The 14,172-nt window shown below is 37.4% G+C and overlaps 1 long non-coding RNA gene across 1 annotated transcript in view; it reads right to left on the reverse strand.

Annotated features, from left to right (window-relative positions):
- LOC135085818 (uncharacterized) overlaps positions 1-14,172 on the reverse strand; it is a 194,186-nt gene that overhangs the window by 117,217 nt on the left and 62,797 nt on the right. The window lies entirely within an intron of this gene.

Genomic DNA, 14,172 nt, shown 5'->3' on the forward strand with positions numbered 1-14,172 from the left:
TGCACATTACACATATTTGACTTCGGGTAATCGCCAAATTAAAGTGTCATTATTTATATTAAGGAAAGTTCCAAAATGATTGGTATTTTAATGATATGCCTCCGGTTAAATTCATTAAGATGTGTCATTCATTATCATTACCTAATTACCGTCACAACTTACATCAACCTATGGAATCATTATTTTTCTTATTGTACCTATCACCAAACTAGCATCCGCCCCCGACTTCGTACGCGTGGATCCCGTTTTACCCCCTTATGGGTCGAGTTTCGTAAAATCCTTTCTTAACGGATACCTACGTCATAATCTACCTGCATGCCAAATTTCAGCCCGATCTGTCCAGTGGTTTGGACTGTGCGTTGATAGATCACTATGTCAGTCAGTCAGTCACCTTTGAGTTAATGTTTATTTAGATTATTATTTAATGGCAAATGGAGAATCTGGGCTTGGCCCCACCCTGGCCAGACGGGTTGGGGAGGCCTGATGTTCACATATTTGTCCTTTAGTCGCTTACGACACGGGAAGAGTGGGCTCAGCTATTTTTGTCTGGCGAGACCTTAGCATATTTTAGGTGTTTTGAGTGATACATAAAATCAGCCGCCTCTGTGGTCTAGTGGTAAGACCACCTGCTTCAGACGCAGAGGTCCCGGGTTCGATTCCTAGTGGGGGCAGATTTTTCTGTTCGGTTTGGTTAGTGGTAGGGCTTGTTCTAAGACTGCCTGGCTAGCTACCACCATTCTTACCTAAGTCTGTCGCCATAACAACAATGTTAACAGCATTATTGTGTTCCGGCAGTTAGAGGTAAGATAGCCAGTTCCTCCGTGGTTGAGGATTCCGGGTGAAGCTCGCTTCCACTTTCGGCCTGATCGTCACTTACCATCAGATGAGATACAGGCCAAGAGCTTCCTCGTTGTGGATAAAAAAAACTAAACTTTACGCTTGGTACTATTACTTATTCTGTGACTTTACCAACCAACGGCATTATTGCCTTGATAATTCTAAGAAAACCGCAATTACGAAATAAGTAAACTCCGATCAGATGTGCATCAAACGGTGGGTTTTTTAACCAGTCATCATTGTGTAGGATCATGTCACCGTTTAGGGTTCTTCACAGAATAATAAAACGGTATACATGTAGGAATGTAAAAGAAAACAAACTTTAACTTTTATTTTTTAATTTCGTTGAAACGTTCAAATAGTGAAACGTTAAAATAAACCGAATGATAGGATTGAATGAAAGGTGCGAGGCTCGCTCTCTCTCGTCCCAACTGCCATGACGTGCAGGTGTGCTCCGCTAAAATTATTTCCACGAAACTGAAAGCTGAAGTTTCTCTTGAGAACCCCAGCCCTACAACTCCTCGTCCGGGATAACGACTTTCATCAGTGCTGGATCTCTTGAGATTGTACGACGGAAATAATCGTGGAGCGTGGCGTGGACGGCGCCATTACCGGCAATCACGAGCGGCAACGTGCAAAAATTGGCAACGTAAGGCGGCAGAGCACCAACGACGACGGGCTTATTTTACGACGCTTTTGAAGAAGACAATATTACGACGACGATGGCTGAAGAAAGAAACGAAGATTATTCTAAAAACGACGACGCAAAAACCATTACCGGTCACTAGGGGAAGGGGGGGCATAGTGGAGTACTTAACTTCAATCGAAAAAATAAAAAGAACCAGATAAGTTACGAAGACTAGTTTTAATCGAAATGATACTACAAGTATTGTATTATAGATAACTCTAAAAAAAAATTACGAATTATTAACTATTTTGGCATAAAATAACTTTTTTTTATAGTCTGTAATTTTCCGCTTTGCCCTTATCACAAGGGTAAAGTGGAATTGCACTTTGGGCAAAGTGAAAAAGGCACTTATTAAGCGTTTATCTACTCTATTTGAGCATTTTGCTAATGAGGTCAATTAAATGAAATAACATAAACAACTTATTTGGTAATTAGGAACTGTTTTAGGCCATAAAAAACCTTGTCCCTTACTACTGCAAGATCATATATTTTTTGCTCCAGTTTTTTCGAAAAATACTGGACGAAACCTATCAATCTTCTTCGATGCATCACCAGATTTCAAATGACAATGAAGAGTTCCAATTAGGATACCATATTTTTTGATGCCGAACTAATCGTAGTAAGACTCGCTTCCTCCATCGCTCTTCTCATTTGATCTTCTGTCCATGAGCCTTGGTTCGTTTTACTTTTGTAATAATTATGAACCATCTGAAAAAACAAATTAAATATTTCTATGTGGGAATCATTCCACTTTGCCCCCTTGTAATTTTTTCCACTTTGCCTTTTTGATAATAATTACAGTTTTCAATTGATAACTAAGAAAGTATAAAAATTTGTTTAATCTACAAAATGTCAAAGGAATCTATGATAAACAGATATTAGATTTAAATAATAAAAATACCATCACTACTCACTTTTCACAATAATATCCAGTCTCCAAAATCCTTGAATTTCGTAAGAAACTCACTCGATCTACATCGCGCAGTCATGTAGCCTGCTCGGTGGCGCTAGCCGGACTGAATTTGGTCAATGACCTTGGTCGGCCCTGTGCTTGGCTTACGTGAAGCACGAGTGCCGTTGAGTGAAAGAGTGTTGGTAAAATAAAATTTTTCGCTTTGCCCACCCCTTCCACTATGCCCCCCTCTCCCCTACATAATGGACGGTATACCTAAATTCACCGGCGACGAATTAACGTACTCATCAACGAAATGGGTGCAAGATATTGATGACAACGCAGAAATTTTCGGTTGGACAGGCCAACAGAAACTCATCATCGCAAGGAGGTCGCTCGCCGGAACGGCACAACTCTGGCTGAGAACTGAAAAGGTATTTAAGACTTACGACGAACTAAAGACTGCGCTACAGAAAGAATTCCCTGAAGCAATCAACGTCAAACAGATGCACGAGATGATGAGCGCGCGAAAAAAACGTGCAGATGAGACGTACTATCAATACATGTTAATCATGAAAGAGCTTGGCAGAAGGGCGAAGTTCCCTGACTACGTGGCTATCCAGTACATCATAGATGGAATATCCGATTTCGAGTCGAACAAACTACTATTTTATGGCGTGACGACGTATCCAGTACTTAAAGAGAAAATTACACTTTACGAGGCGTTCAAGCAAAAGACAAAAAAGCAAGATGCTACAAGACGCGATTCAAGACCGAAACCTGCGAAAGTGATATATCCTGTAACATCAAAAGTGCAGCCACGATGCTACAAGTGCGGCGAGTGTGGACATTTGTCGAGTAATTGCACGAGAGGCGTCAAATGCTTTCGTTGCAATTCATACGGCCATATTGGAGCAGAGTGCAAACGGTCGTCGAGCGCGGAGGTGAGTCATCCATCGACAAGCGGAACAAAGACCGAACGAAAATCGATGTTCGTTCACGGCTTCGATCGGACGACGCTAGGTGGCGCTGACGCAGCGAATGAAGCAAGTCGTATTTCCGATGACCGAATGACGAATCGAGAAACGTCAATGTCAACGAACGACGCTGACCGAACGATGACCCGAGAAACGTCAATGTCAACGTCAACGTCAGATTACTCAAGCGGTACTTCACTCATTCAGTGTCAAGATCGGCGTAGTGTCATGAACATAAACAATTGCGATGTTTTCCACAATAAATCAATTAAAAATGCGAAATTATGCGGTCACGAGGTAAAGTGTTTAGTGGATACGGGCAGTGATTTAAATTTAATCAGTGACAAACTGTTTAATAACATAAAATGTCATGTTTCAGATTTCGAAGGAGAGAAAATGTCTCTCATAGGATTGGGATCGTGTAAGGTGCACTCATTTGGTAAGTTTACAGCTAGTTTAGTTATCGATGGTCACAAGTATCATGTTTCTTTTCACGTAATTCCCACAGAGGTAATTCCATATCAGGTTATTTTAGGTCAACCATTTTTAGTAAACACAATAGTCATTGTTGACAGAGGTGAAGTTGAGGTTAGGCCACAGTTTTATGACAGTTCATATCAGATGTGTATGTTTTCTAGCTGCGAAGAACAGAGTGAAATCCCAGTTATCCAAGAGATTATCGACAGTTACAAACCACTGAAAGTGAAAGAAGCACCAATCAAGTTGAAGATAGTGTTGAAAGATGACATCCCAGTTTCACAACGACCACGAAGATTGGCTTTGACCGAAGAAGCATTGGTGAAAGAGCAGATTGATGAATGGCTAACAAAAGGTATTATTCGACCAAGCTATTCGGAGTATGCTAGTCCTCTTGTGATAGTGAAGAAGAAAGACGGGAAAATAAGAGTCTGCGTAGATTACCGGAAGATAAACCAAAAGATGGTCAAAGACGAACATCCATTGCCAGTGATTGACGATCATATCGACAAGCTGAGTAAAGCGAGAGTGTTCAGTAAGTTGGATCTGAAGAATGGATTCTTCCACCTGCCAATAAGAGAAGAACTTCAAACAACAGAAGCTCAACAAAAGTGTAGCAGTTATGAACTAGAAGCGTTAGCGGTGGTGGAAAGTGTGAAAAAGTTTAGAAGATACCTCATGGGCATACCATTCAAGATCGTTACAGACTGCGAAGCTTTTCAGAAGACTTTGAACAAGAAGGATGTTTCTGCGAAGGTGGCAAGATGGATATTGTATCTACAGGATTTCGACTATAAAATAGAGCACAGAGCAGGAGAGAAGATGAAACATGTTGACTCACTCAGCAGGAATATTTGTTTTGTTACTCTAGAATTGCAAGCAAAGATAAAGAAAGCACAAGAAGAAGATGATCGTTTGAAAGCAATAAAACAAATACTCAGAGAGAAAGACTACGAAGATTATTATTTGGAGAATGATATTGTTTATAAAGGAATTGAAAAGAAATTAGTATTACCTGAAATCATGGACATGGAAATGATAAAAAGAGCTCATGGAATAGGTCATTTTGGAAAGAAGAAAATGAAAGATATCTTGGAACGAGATTATCACATTGATAAGTTAGATGAAAAGATGGAAAAGATTATCACGACATGCGTACCATGCTTATTGGCTACTAGAAAATCTGGAAGAAAGGAAGGATTTTTAAATGTAATTGACAAAGGAGACCTACCTTTTGATACACTACATTGTGATCATTTGGGACCATTGGATGCGACGAAGAAGCTGTACAACTACATTTTAACTGTAATTGATGCGTATACTAAATTTGTGTGGATCTATCCTGTGAAGACAGTTACAGCAAAAGAGACAGTGGAGAAATTGAAGTTACATCAGAAGGATTATGGTAACCCAAGACGTATTGTGACAGACCGCGGTACAGCCTTCACTGGAAGTGAATTTCAACAGTATTGTCAGGAAGAAGAGATCTCACATATTACCATCACGACAGGAATTCCACGTGGCAACGGTCAAGTCGAAAGAATGAACCAGATTATAATTTCAACTTTAGCTAAAATGTGTATAGAAGAACCCACACACTGGTACAAATATGTCAGCCAATTACAGAGAGTAATTAATAGTACTTACCAGCGATCTATCAACACTTCACCATTCGAACTACTTACTGGAACTCAGTTGAGATTAAAAGAAGATCTGAAAATATTAGAATATCTAGAAGAAGAGCATCGGAAGGAGTTTATAGAGAAGAGAGACAGTTTACGAAAAGAGGCAAAGGTACAGATTCTGAAAATTCAAGAAGAAAACAGAAAGACATTCAATAAAAAGAGAAAAGAAGGGCAGAAATATAGCGAAGGTGATATAGTGGCAATACAAAGAACACAGTTTGGAAATGCTTTGAAGCTAAGACAGAAATTTTTTGGACCTTATAAAGTGGTAAAACTACTTGGAAAAGACCGCTACGAGGTGGAAAAAATAGACAGAGGTAAGGAAGGGCCCATAAAAACTACAACTGGTGTGGACTACATGAAGAGGTGGCCTTGACTTCGCTTTACCTGTGTCTGACTATTTTGTTTTTAGTTTATTCACTTTGAAATAATTATTTTAGACACCCCTCCTGGTGTAGTAAATTGCATTTTTCAAAATTCTTAACAATGAGTGCCACTTCCACGATGTCAACCTGTATGCTATTTGTTGTACTAATATTTCTTCTATAACATAACTTTAATTTTATTGTGTTTACACAACCCTAAGATGTAATTTTCTGTGTCATATCAATTTCATAAACTTACCTTATAAACTTTAAAAAAAAGTTAAATGTAATTATGTAACTTAAACTTATAAACTTTAAAAAAGTTGAATGTAACTTACCTTTTATAAACTTCAAAAAGTTGAATGAAACTTAACTTTTAAAGACTTCAAAAGTCGAATGTAACATATCCTTTAAAGACTTCAAAAAATTTAATATTGTATACTTTTGTGTATATTTAGTTAAATCATTGAATAAAAAAATGTACCTAAACTTGAAGCTAACAATAGTAACATGAATTGATAAAACGTTTAAGCTTACTTGATAATAATTACTTGAGTTAGAACTAGATTATTACCTGTGTAATACTGAAATTTACTTAAGTCTAGAATAAGTAACCATACTTTAACCTTTTTGTAGAGAGCTAGCAAGACGATGAATGAAAAGAGAGATTTTGTTTGTTAAAGTTATCTAAGTGGATGTAGTTTGAGTAATTATTTCATTTTAACTTGAAATATGCAGTTTTTCCTTTTGCAATGTATAATATAGAGTCATGTAGATTGTAGAGTCAATTTGAAATGTAGAGTCGTGTTGAAATGTAGAGTCATGTCTAAATGTAGAGTTATTTTGAAATGTAGAGTCACTTTCTAATTCGTAGTCAATCTGAGGTCAGATTGAGTTGCAGGATGGCCGAGTTGTAGGAATGTAAAAGAAAACAAACTTTAACTTTTATTTTTTAATTTCGTTGAAACGTTCAAATAGTGAAACGTTAAAATAAACCGAATGATAGGATTGAATGAAAGGTGCGAGGCTCGCTCTCTCTCGTCCCAACTGCCATGACGTGCAGGTGTGCTCCGCTAAAATTATTGGGAATAAACGGTGTATTTTCACGAAACTGAAAGCTGAAGTTTCTCTTGAGAACCCCAGCCCTACATACACATGACTTAAAACTAACTTAACTATCTCCAAAGATCACATGCGTAGAATATGAATAAATTAGAACTTTAATTATTGCTTTTCTGTATACAGTTTGCAGGTGGCACAGTATGTTATGAGACTGTATAATCGGACATTCTCATTTATTTGATGAACCGTATAGAGCTCAGTTATACAAACATGATAGTAAAACTCCCGTTTGAAAATTCCAAGTAGTTTTCGCGGTATAAAAATTCAAAGTTACCTATTTTTTTACTTCAAAATTATGCAAAAATATTCTCACTCGTTAACTAATAACATTTAATTCAGAATTGTTATAATACTTCATAGAGCTCTTAAAACTACACGTAATAAGCGTATTAAGTGCTTCGTAAACGCATTCAGTTAATTAGGAAAAATGATTTTAGTGATTTTTGTTTTTATTTTTTTTCTCAATTATACCTTAATATATGCAAACATTTTTAATTGAAAGATATAGTCTGATATTTAATCTAATTGTATAAAAAAAATCAGCCTTAAATTCCGTGATATATTTGAGGAAAATCAAATTGAAAATATGCGAAATATAGAATTGTAAATTTCCCATCACTTTTTAATAGCAACATTTCTTTTGGATATTTAAATATCATCAGCTCGATTGTACCAAATTATTGTATTGACATTTGATTTACATAGGTTTCAAATCGATGAGATAATTATTAAAGGTAGGCTAAATTCGACTTCCTAGATTTGTTTACATACTTTTTTAGTTAGTTACTTACATACAACTTAAGTTAATATAAGAGTGTTAAAAAAGAAAAAAGACTCGACTTGAGAACCTCCTCCTTTTTTTGAAGTCGGTTAAAAACAATGTGAATGTGACTTTTTAGAACCTTCAACACTATGCACATAACAGGCGAGATTTGAAACTTTTTAGACATGAATTATTCCTTCCAAAATTGTCGACTCTAGACGCGTAAAAATTTTATTAAGACGTTTTATGTTTTTTCTCAAATATATCACGGAGTTTAAAGCTGATTTTATTAATACAATTAGATTAAATATCAGACTATATCTTGCAATTAAAAATGTTTGCATATATTAAGGTATAATTGAGAAAAAAAATAAAAACAAAAATCACAAAAATCATTTTTCCTAATTAACTGAATGCGTTCACGAAGCACTTAATACGCTTATTACGTGTAGTTTTAAGAGCTCTATGAAGTATTATAACAATTCTGAATTAAATGTTATTAGTTAACGAGTGAGAATATTTTTGCATAATTTTGAAGTAAAAAAATAGGTAACTTTGAATTTTTATACCGCGAAAACTGCGTGGAATTTTCAAACGGGAGTTTTACTATCATGTTTGTATAACTGAGCTCTATACGTTTCATCAAATCAATGAGAATGTCCGATTATACAGTCCCATAACACACTGTGGGTGGTGATAACACCTGTCTAATATAATATAATATAATAATGTCTATAAAGACATACAATTCGTTACAAGAGATTGAGCATGCGATACTAATTTTTAAGGGAGAATTAATGAAGAAGTCCTATGAAGCCTCAAGATTTTTTCTTTGATTGCACAGGTTTTTTTTTTCATAGATGACAGACCGAATCTAAAATGAAAAATTATTAAACCACAAAAAATAAGGTTTTTTTTTGTTTAGTAAAAGTAAAGGTGGTGTTCAATGAGGGTTTTCGCGATTGAAAAATCCGCCAGATGGCAATACGTAGACGCGAGGTCCAAATGCTGCATGATTGGTTATTTTTGACATGACATTGACAGATATGTCAAAATCCACCAATCATGCAGCATTTGGACCTCGCGTCTACCTATTGCCATCTGGCGGATTTTTCAATCGCGAAAACCCTCATTATGTGCGATGGTACAGACAGAACACTTCTGTTGTCCGGCTCACACTTTGCCGGTTTGTTGTTTACGTCCTTATCGGACTTTCAGTTATTATATTAAGAACCTATTTTCACGGCTATTTTTCATCAGAAATAAAGACGTCTTCACAATAAATCTTTTAATTAATTATAGTTGTTGCAATTCACGAAGGCGAGTGAGCTTTACATGTGTGGGGGCTCGCTACTGTTCGTTTGTCAAAAGTTTTGATAGACATTGCTCACTCGCCTTCGTGAGTTGCATGAACTACTGAACCCATCTAATGAGATATCAGCTCAAAATGTCAGTTCAAACTTCAATGTCAGAGGGATATTGCAAAAGCTTGCAAAAATGTTCTGTAGAAAGTACAATATCTTCATGGCCGGATTCTTTGGACAATGAAATGTACGAATGTGTGTAACGTTAGACAAACTTTAAACATTAATATTGACATCGGAATCCACTCCAAGATAGGTGATACTTAGTTGGACAACACTAAAGTGTCTCAGATATGACATTGAAAGAAGGGCGCAACGTTAACTGGTTTCATCATCATCATCATCATCTCAGCCATAGGACGTCCACTGCTGAACATAGGCCTCCCCTAATGCTTTCCATGTTGCCCGATTGGTAGCGGCCTGCGTCCAGCGCCTTCCTGCTACCTTTATTATGTCGTCGGTCCACCTTGTGGGTGGCTAACGCTAACTAGGTTATTAATTCTAATATTATTTTTATTTTGTCAACTGTCATCCGCTTTGCACTGAAGAGGAATGTAACCTTAACTCCGAACTCCTCTGTTCTTCTAATTAACATCATTGCGGATCCAATGACAATAACTTTCACCTGGGACAAACTGGACCTTCACTGGTTGGGTTATTGGCGGTCAAGCTGTAGATCCTGGCTACACAGGAGTTGCAGCGGTGGGAACGAGAGGTGGGAATAGTCCCGTAATACACGCGCCCTCTTTAATGCAGTTGCAGTCGGTTGTAGAACTACAACCATTATCAATATTGCGATATAAAAGCAACGAGAGATCGCGTAGACCATTTGCTTGAGCACTATCATTATTTTGATGATAATATCCATGTAGGTACTGTCTCAGTTATGTGTTGAAACAACCATAACAGGCCTAGTGGAATAAAACTTACTCTAGAAAAAATATACATTTGAAAAACAGCACTCCTTTTGCACAGTTGGGTAAAAAAATATGAGATTTAGCAATATAATGTGTATAGTGACATCTAGCGTCGAATAGCTGAAGCTCACAATGACAATGAAAATAACATAATACTTATTTTTGTCTCAACTAATTTGTTATTCATCAAATATTTATAAGGACTGCAATGAAAAAAAATAAATGACGTACTTAATTTTATTAATTACGTAAACTATTTTTTCAATTGTTTTAGGTAAAATTAACTTTGCAGCGCCATCTAGCGGGGAGTAGAAGTACTTTTAACAACTGCGTTGTGATATGGCTTTCATAACAATTACCAAAGAGGGCGCTATGTTCCCTTTTCAGCAACGCTTTTGCTGAAAAAATCATATTACAAGTTTCGAGCTATTTCAATACAAACAATCAAATCATTCCTCTTTATAATACCTATTAGTGTAGACAAAATTCTTAATAAATAACTTGAAGTATCGTTCAGGCACAGAATAATATCGTGTTTTTCAAATACAAAAGTTACCATACATAACAAAATTTACAAATCGCACAATAGTTATGTTCCTGGTCTTAAAATAACATTATTTTTATATGTTCACGGTGATTTGCTTCAGCAATATTTTTACTGCATTTAATTTTGTGAACACTTTGTCATGTTTCTGTCTTTTCAGTTCATTTTATGCGTTCGTTCGTTTCAGCCAAATGACATCCACTGCTGGACAAAGGCCTCCCCCAAGGATTTCCATAACGACCGGTCCTATCCATTACAGTTTCTTACCGCAACCTTCACCACATCGTCGGTCCACCTAGTGGGGGGCCTGCCCACACTACGTCTTCCGGCCCGTGGTCCCCACTCAATATTTTTCTGCCCCAATGGCCACCCCGCCCACTGCCATTTTATTTTAGCGATTCTGCGGGATATGTCGGGCACTTTGGTTTTGCTGCGGATCTCTTCATTTCTGATTCGATCACGCAGTTCATTTGATAAGCGACAATTGGTTGAGGATTCCGAGTGAACCTCGCTTCCACCTTCGGCCTGATCATCACTTACCATCAGGTGAGATACAGGGCAAGAGCTTCCTCGTTGTGGATAAAAAAAAATCAGTTTACGCAGTTGATTTTTTTTTCTAGTAAAACCTAAGATTTGCTGGTGTATGGGATTTTACAGTAACAGTACCTACATAGAAAGGTAAACAGCGAACAAAATAAACACGGTGGGAACAAACATTTGTGCTCGAACTAATTGTCGCATTGATTATACTCGTTGTCTGTAATTAAGACAATATTAACCGTTCACGTATAATTAAAATTGAGTCGCTTAAATGAGGGTAAACGTCTTTAATGTCAAGTGACCTACACTTATTATCATCAACCTATACTTAAAATGATACTATTCCCACATCTATGTATATCGAGGGTCTACAGTAGCGCCGGAAAACGCAAGGACGTCGGTCAAGATGGACCGACGACCTCATAAAGGTAGCAGGAAGGCGCTGGATGCAGGCCGCTACCAACCGGTCATTATGGAAATTATTGGGGGACGCCTAGAGCCTAGTTCAGCAGTGGACGTCCTATGGCTGGAATTATAATGATGATGATGATGACAGTTCTCCAATGACACTCAACCAGTGAAGGTTGAGTAGTCCCGGGGGACAGCTTCATCATCATCATCATTTCAGCCATAGGACGTCCACTGCTGAACATAGGCCTCCCGCAATGATTTCCACAATGGCCGGTTGGCTTACGCTACGGGTGATAGCATAATGTCTTGGAAACCGTGACCAATTTAATCATCGGTATAGCAGTCTGTGATATGAACAAAAGTCTCCCTCAATAAGCAAACCGAACAGAAAAATCTTCCCCACTGGGAATCGAACCCGCTACCTCTGGATCTAAAGCAAATGGTCTTACCAGTACACTACAGAGGCGGTTAACTATGTAACGTTTGCCCAAGCGCCCCCTTGCGGAACCACACGGCGGTAGAGTGAGAACGGGCAAAGTAAGGTAAGGTGACAAACAAAGGATTATGATGTAGGTAACCTTAAGAAAATATATATGTCACCGGAAAATAACAAGACTCGTAAGTTGATCAATTTTCTAGGTAGTTGATCAACTCTCGGAAAATAATAAACGGCATTTGAAATGTACTATTTAACGTATGTATTTTAGTAAGTTGATTAATTTACGGCGTCTTGCCGTTAAATCATCCGACAAAGGTAAGGTGTACGTTGATTGGTTAAAAGACTCACGTGCTTTTATACCGCTCCCCGCCACCCGGCCGCCGCCATTATCGGTTTAAACGTAAACAAATATATCTAGTCCGTACTTGTTTTTCTTTATTTACAGTAGCAAAATTAGCAATTGTTGTTTTGTTTGGTAATAATTCTTATAATAACGCGTGATTTTATTTATGATGAGTGAAATGGAGTCTGTAGTGGTAGAAATAAACGAACAATCAGTGAGCAATACTAGTTTTGTCGATCGAGAACACTTTGATGCAGAGTTACAAAAGTACTACAGTGGGCTAAGTACAGAAAATAAAAAGTTTATTTATTTTCTGTACTTAGCCCACTGATTGTACTGGCTGATTAAACTCATTATAATACTTATTATTAATATAACTTACAATAATAAAACTCTGAGCTCCAATATATTTTTTTAAACATTTTTCATTTACTTAACTAATATAGCATAGACGAACTTGAATATCCCTATCTCTAAAACATAAATATTAAAACAACATATCTAAGTGTTTGTAACTCTATGAATAAACACTTGCTAAATGCTTATAATTAATGCTGTCGACCAATCAGAGAAAAGTGTATTAAGTGACGGATAATAGTGTACCGTCAAATAGTACACTGGGCAACGATTGGTCCATTTGTGGATGATTTTGCTTGTAGCAATATAGTTAATTATTAAATTACGGCTAGGTACCGTAAGTTGACCAATTAGCTAAAATTCAATGCGTTAAATAGTACATTTCAACTGCCGTTTATTATTTTCCGAGAGTTGATCAACTACCTAGAAAATTGATCAACTTACGAGTCTTGTTATTTTCCGGTGACATATACATAGGGCATGCATTATTCGTTCGATATTGGTATTCGAATATTTCGAATACTAAAATTTATGGTATTCGAATACTTCGAATAAAACGATTTTTTCGAATACTGCTATTTTCAATATAATTTAAATTAAAAGAAACACTTTTTTGTCTATAATCATTTTAATAAGGATCAATTTGCTTAAAACAAACATCTAACTTCAATAACTACTTGAAAAAAAAACCGCTGCTATCGAAGGTATTCGAAAAAATACTGTTCAAACGAATGAAGCCCCACATCGGTGATCTGATACCTGAACACCAATTTGGTTTCCGGGAAAGACACTCCACAACTGAACAGGTCCACAGAACCATAAACATCGTCTCAGAAGCACTAGAAAAGAAACGATACTGCTCAGCTGCGTTCTTGGACATAAATCAAGCCTTCGACAAGGTCTGGCATAAAGGGCTCTTGTACAAACTGAAACAGAACCTCCCATGTCCGTTCTACGAAATACTTAGGTCGTATTTGAAAGACAGTTGCTTTGAAGTCAGATCTGGAGACTGCCCTATGCAACATAACGTCCAGTATACCCCAGGGTAGTGTCTTGGGGCCCGTGCTATACCTATTGTTTACCGCAGACCTGCCAACAACTGCAAAAACATTCAAAGGAACCTTTGCTGACGACAATGTAACAATGGCAACACACGACGATCCAGTGACGGCCTCACTCTCACTCAAATCTGTGCATATTCATGTAACCTTTACTCTTAGAAGAAACTCCTGCCCACCGGTTAAACTTAATACCAAATACCTCAGGCTGAGCCGCTGAGGACGTTAGGTATCTGGGCTTGCACTTGGACCGCAGGCTAACCTGGAGAAAGCATATATGGACAAAAAGGAAACACCTAGATGCCAAACTAAAAAACATGATGTGGCTTGTCGGAGTCCAGTCACAGCTGAACACCAGTAGCAAAATGATGGTCTACAAAACTATCCTTACAC

Source organism: Ostrinia nubilalis, chromosome 29 (assembly GCF_963855985.1).
Source record: "Ostrinia nubilalis chromosome 29, ilOstNubi1.1, whole genome shotgun sequence".
In the NCBI taxonomy this organism is placed as follows: Eukaryota; Metazoa; Arthropoda; class Insecta; order Lepidoptera; family Crambidae; genus Ostrinia; species Ostrinia nubilalis.